This window comes from Benincasa hispida, chromosome 1 (genome assembly GCF_027475165.1).
Source record: "Benincasa hispida cultivar pf3 chromosome 1, pf3_genome.v1.1, whole genome shotgun sequence".
In the NCBI taxonomy this organism is placed as follows: Eukaryota; Viridiplantae; Streptophyta; class Magnoliopsida; order Cucurbitales; family Cucurbitaceae; genus Benincasa; species Benincasa hispida.
In genome coordinates this window covers 56,656,416-56,663,053 of record NC_143478.1, presented here as the reverse complement: position 1 = coordinate 56,663,053, position 6,638 = coordinate 56,656,416, and the positions used below count along the sequence as shown (strand labels likewise).

Sequence of the window (6,638 nt, the reverse complement as noted above, 5' to 3'; positions counted from 1 at the left end):
TGAGCATTTGTATGTTATCACCCGCTTTAAAAGTTTCTCTTGTTCGAGTTGGGCGAGCATGAAGTGGGTTTTATTTTACGGCAGATCTAGGCGAGCATCAAGTTCTTCACAATTATGGAGTTTTGGACCGAATCGAGAACCGGATCAAGACTTGGATTGAGTTCGATCGAGGATCAAGTTCTAGACCTGATTGAGTTCTTCACAGTGAGGACGAGTTCTTCACAGTGGAGATCGAGGATCAAGTTTTGGACCGGACTGAGGATCGAGTTCTTCACAGTGTGGACGAGTTCTTCACAGTGGGGATCGGGGATCGAGTTTTGGATCGGATCGAGGATCGAGTTCTAGCATAAAATTTTTAAACTAGAGTTACGGAATCATCAACCATTAGAGGAAACAATACCCAATACATAATTGCATTCCATTTAGCTAGCTCAATCTCCTTCAAGTGGATAAACTATAATCGAACAGCAACCAAACACAAACAGTAATCAATTGCGAATGGAAAAACGCAAAAAGAAAAATCCAAAATCAATAAAAAAAATGAAAATAGATCTAAGGTTGAGTAAAAGGAGGGAAATAACACTCACCAAAGTTGCTACAACTGACAGAGACGATGAAAAATCAGCCATCGATGATAGAATGTGGGCACATATTTTAGGGCATCGAGCGGAGTTGAGAATGATAAAGAGAGGAATGAGAACGATATGGGTTTCAAGTGCTGAAAGTTATGATTTGAGAAAATAAGAGTTGAGATTTGAGAGAAAGAAGATTCGGGTTTTGTGTGAAGAGACAAAGAAAGAAAAGAAGAGAAATAGAGAAAAATAAAATATGAGTTTTGTGTTGAAGAAGGGGTAAAGAGCGCGACCCCAAAAATTTTGGGTGTTTGGGCAGATCATTACGAAATTTTGAGTGCATCCCCAAAATTTGATTTTTAACATTTTCTTTTTTTTTTTTTAGAGTTTCTATAGCCTATTTTTAAAAAGACTATGTTCAAGAGCTATAATAAGTCATATATATTGTAGGGTGTAATTTGATAAAATTTAACGTTTTGGGTAAAATTTGATAGAATTTGACCCGTTTAGAAATAATTTTTTTTATTATTATTTATTTATTTATTTATTGTTTTTATTTGGCCTCAAAAATCTTTTAATGTTAAAGTACACATTTTCCCCTCTTTTTCATTCAAGTAAATATTTAGTTTATTTACTATCAAATTGATAATAATTTAGTTCATGAATAACTTTAATATATAACAATTTGATTTTTTTAGAGTAGATCTTTTGTAACAATTTAGTTTTTCTTATGCATGCGAGAATTTAGTTCCTATCATGAATAAATCTCACTATAATTAAGAGCTCAGTTTTATATAATGTAACATATAAATACATTTGACTGCTCATTATTTTGTTAATCTACACACGTATTCAAAGTCCCATTAAATTTTAAAAGAAGTTCGAGCTATATGGGACTGAAATTGCTATATACAAAAGTTTAACGATTGAATTGTTATCAATTTAAAAATATAAATACTCAATCGTGACATAATAAATAAATTTTATAGATTAAATTTTCAACCTAGTAAAATTGAGAATATTATTGAATGACCAATAAGGACATCATAATATGACTGCGTTGTAATAAGCCTCTACTTGACCTTAAATGATTAACCACTCAAAAAATTTAACTACCTTTATTAATTCCCTCATATATACATTCAACGACAAAAAAGTATTTGCTCATATTGTGGGTCTCTAAATTTAAAAATTTTGCTTTCGTGGATATTATCTGTGTATCATGAAAAAAAAATTCAATGTTACTGTAGTATGAAAAAGTTCTCATACTACCCTACTTCTATTTATAGTTTATTCTGCATTAAAGTGTTTTTAAAAATAATATATAATCTACAAACATAAAAATTATTTATGAAGAAAAATTTCTCAAATGAATAAAGAGAATATAGTCCTCTCTATTTGAAATTTTGTGGTGTAACACAAGTGATGGAAGGTGGTAGGTCGTATTTGTCTAAGAAATTAAAGAAGAGATAGTGTCATTTTTTTATATATCGAAGATTTTGACTCCAATGGCCGGCGCAAAGAAAGAAAGAAAAGATTAGGATTCTGTGTGCTTAAAGACTTTTCAACTACAAAACACTTTAACACAAGTAATGCCAATTTTCCTTTAAGGATAGTGATTTCTGCACTTCTACCCGTTCCGTCCATTTAGATTGATTTGAGAAAAAAAATATTTTTTAAAAAGTCATTTTCATTTAAACAGATTTTGATAAAAATTTTAAAATAAAAAACTCATATGTTTGATAACTCTTTTTCAAAAGTAATTCTATATATATATAAGTTTACTTGATTCCTTAGATATTAAAATAAAAACACTCATATGTTAGATACTAAATGACAATTATAAAATACTATGAACTAATAATTTAAAATAATGATCGTCTAGGGTGGTTGTTATTTGAGTTGGCTGAACCAATAGAAGATAGTGGTAGCCACAACAACGTAGTGAAAGTGTGGTAGATGACTTTCGAAGGTGTCTTAATCTCTTTCCTTTGTTCTTATCTAAAAAAATTTCCTTTAAGCAGACAGACAAATACCAAGACTTTTTCAATGATAGTGTCATCAATACATCATAAGTTGTACGTTAGTAACTTTGTGAGCATAAACACATACATGATGTCCATATAAAATTATATAAAATCACAAATTATGTTAAAATACTACATGCCTATTGTATATAAATTAATATAATCAATCACACAAGAAGTCATTCTTAGTCAACATTCATCATTGATATAATTATTTTAATTTAGGATCTAAGTTGATGAAATTAAAAGTTAAGAGCGAAAATTAATATGATATGTCAAGTTTGAGGTTTAAATAAATGAAATTAAAAATTGTTACATCAGTTAAAAAAAAAAAATTTATAAAAATAATAAATAAAAAAATTATTTTAAATTATAAAACTATTAAAAATATTTATAAATAATAATAAAATTACATTACCTCAGTGATTTTGATTCGGTCGCTATGTGTGTGCGGAGGTAATGACTTTTCGAACCACATGCAGTCTGTCTAATATCTAATGCATTAAAAGCCAAGTTATCCTTTCACGATAGCGACTTCTCCACTTGTTCCCATTCCATCTCTTCAGCGTAACTCTTACACTCACATTATTATGATTTTTTGTGTTTCTATTAATTTGTTTCATTATCCTCCAAGAAATCTTGTTTCAATGGCGGACTATGAGAAGAAACATGCTTCTGCAACTACAACCATATTCCTATTGGCTTTCTTCCTTCTGTCCCTTTGTGTCGCCGGTGACTCACCGCCGGCCTACACTCCCATCGACAATATAGTTGTTAATTGTGGTTTTGATGGTAACTCAGCTTTATTAGGAGACACTCGCACATGGATCGGAGATGTCAACTCAAAATTCTTCTCTTCTGATTTCCATCACAACAACGCCTCGATTGCTCTCACCGCACTCACACAGCCCTCTTCCGCCGTATACGCAACAGCACGATTCTCCCGTTCGGAATTCACCTACTCTTTTCCGGTGAGTCCAGGTCAGAAGTTCATTCGCCTTTACTTCTACTCTGCTTCTTACCCCAACTTCGACCGCTCCAAAGCCTTCTTCTCTGTCGAGGCCGGTCTCTACTTCACTCTTCTCCATGGCTTCAATGCTTCTGTTAATGCCGATGCTTCTGGTAAATATGAAATGTTTAGAGAATTTTGTGTGTGTGTGGAGGGAAACGATGAGAAGCTCAATCTTACGTTCACTCCCGCTAATGAAGACTCGTATGCCTTTATTAGTGGAATCGAGATTGTATCCATGCCCGCATACCTCTATTATACACCAATTGATCCCAATGACGGAGGATTAATTATCCGAGATTTAAAACTCATCGGCCAAACCAATTCATTCTTCCGAATTGAAAACTACACATCTCTGGAGATGGTATACAGAGTAAACACTGGTGGAAATTTTATATCCCCTGCTGACGACACTGGAATGTATCGGACTTGGTCAGGGGATAGTAATTTGTTGGATGGGTACATATACGATGCTCGACTTGTTAACACAACAATTCATCTCAACTATAGTTTAATACGACCATACACAGCACCAGAACTCATGTATCAAACTGCTTGGACAATGGGTCCTAATGAAACTCTCAACAAGAGCTACAACCTCACATGGGAGTACCTTGTAGATCCCGGATTCTATTACATGCTTCGCCTTCATTTCTGCGAGATTGAGCCGGAAATCAACCACATAAATGATAGATTGTTCCTAATATACATCGGAGACACGATCGCTGAGGAGAATGCTGATGTGTTTCGTTGGGCTGGAGGGAAAGGGATTCCATATCTTAGAGATTATGTTGTGTTGGTACCTGCCGGTAGTAGCAAAAAGAAAGTGAATCTCTCTGTTAAGCTCCAACCAAGTCGAGATGAGTGGAAAACTAGATGGCCCAGTGTTCTCTTGAATGGAATTGAAATCTTCAAGTTAAATGACACGAAGGGTAATCTTGCTGGGGAAAATCCAGACCCACCTCCTATCTTTTCCCCTGCTCAAACTCCTCTGTTTTCATCTAATACAAAGAGTAAAGCGGTGATAGCTGTAGTAATACCCGTAGTAGTGGGAGGTTTGGTTGCTATGTTAGCTTTGGGTTTATTTGTTTTGCAACGATGCAGAACATCTACGGACCATACATCCAGTGACGGAACCTCATGGTGGGCTATACATTCTATATCAACCAACAAATCGAGCAAGACCCGAAACTCCAATCTCCCTTCTGATTTATGTCGTTACTTTTCACTAGCTGAGATTAGAGCCGCAACCAAAAATTTTGATGAAATTTTCATCATTGGCGTTGGCGGATTTGGTAATGTGTACAAGGGTTACATTGACAATGGAGGTACCCAAGTGGCAATTAAGCGGTTGAAACCAGGTTCCAAACAAGGAGCACATGAGTTCAAGACAGAAATCGAGATGCTTTCCCAACTTCGCCATCTCCATCTCGTCTCTCTGATCGGATATTGTAACGATGGAAATGAAATGATTTTAGTGTATGATTACATGTCTCATGGGACTCTCCGTAGTCACCTCTATGGGAGCGATGAACAACCTCTCACGTGGAAACAACGTCTCCAAATTTGCATTGGAGCTGCACGAGGGCTACACTACCTCCACACTGGGGCCAAACACACAATCATCCACCGTGATGTAAAAACAACAAATATTTTATTGGACGAGAAATGGGTTGCAAAGGTTTCCGATTTTGGTTTGTCAAAAGTCGGACCGATGAACATGTCCAAAGCACACATCAGCACAGTAGTCAAAGGTAGCTTCGGTTACTTGGATCCAGAGTACTACCGTCGACAACAACTAACTGAAAAATCTGACGTGTATTCATTTGGAGTAGTTCTCTGCGAAGTACTTTGCGCTCGTCCGCCATTGATGCGGTTGGCCGACAAGAAGCAAACATACCTCGCAGAGTGGGTCCAACGGTGTGCCCACAACAACACAATCACTCAGATTATCGATCCAAAAATCAAGGACGAAATCTCACAAGAATGTTTGAAAAAGTTCATAGAGATTGCAGTGAGTTGCATCCAAGAAGAGGGAATAAAGCGTCCATCGATGAATGATGTTGTTTGGAGTTTGGAGTTTGCATTGCAGCTACAGGATGCATCAAAGAAGAATGGAGGTGAAGATGGCGTAAATGGAGGTAGTTGTGACTATGAAAAGCACGACGAGAAAGAAATGGAGGAGGAGGAGGAGTCAATGTTCTCCAGTAGTGTTGATAAAACATATGGTTCGAAATCAATGGTGAGCAGTGATGAGACGATGCTAAATAGTGAAGATTCAGGAAAAGGAATGTCAGGGATTGTGTTCTCTGAGATTATGGAACCCACTGGACGATGAAGAAGTATGATTGATTTGGAGTAATTTTTCGTTGATTCGCAATAATATCTATTGTGTAATAACTTTACGTGAAAGAAGTAGTTTTGTTATTTGTAGGCAAGTAGATTTCGATCTCAGTTGGGGTTGGTGCACTTCTTTTCAATTAAACCAACAAAAACCAAAGTTTTCAATGTAGATTTCGATGTATAATGTCAATGAAAATATGATATAGTATCAGTGTTGGTGACAAAATTTGAGCAGACAATAAAATTAAAAAAATACAAAAAAGAAAAGAAAAGAAAAGAAAAGATTTTTTCTTGATTCCCTTACATTTTAACACGTAGTCGCCTTATCCATAGTTTTGAATGCTAGGATTGAGTTATTTGGTCTAAGGCTTGTTGTCACTCCAAAAGGCCTCGTCATCTTTGCATGATAGTTTGTAATATGAGACTTAGAAAAAAAGAAAAGAAATATCTATCTGCTTAAAATAACTGAGCTCAAAAGAAAAAGAAAGCAAAGAAGAAAATAAAAAATGGAAATGACAAAAAATAATGAAGAAAAAAAAACTTACAATGTGTATGCATGACTAGGGATAAAAAGAGTTGCTTTTGTCCTGCCTTTGATAGATCCTTATTTGTTCATATGATAGTCTTTGTCATCCGGCTGTGATCAGTTAAGGCACCTACGAGAAAAGTGTGGGTATGGTTCCATAC

The 6,638-nt window shown here is 35.3% G+C and overlaps 1 pseudogene across 1 annotated transcript; it reads left to right on the top strand.

Moving 5' to 3' along the window:
- The first annotated feature begins 2,940 nt into the window (after window positions 1-2,940).
- LOC120085967 (receptor-like protein kinase FERONIA pseudogene) lies at window positions 2,941-6,177 on the top strand (annotated as a pseudogene). The gene has a single exon (XR_016530600.1). The product of XR_016530600.1 is annotated as a receptor-like protein kinase FERONIA pseudogene (transcript).
- Window positions 6,178-6,638: the final 461 nt, after the last annotated feature.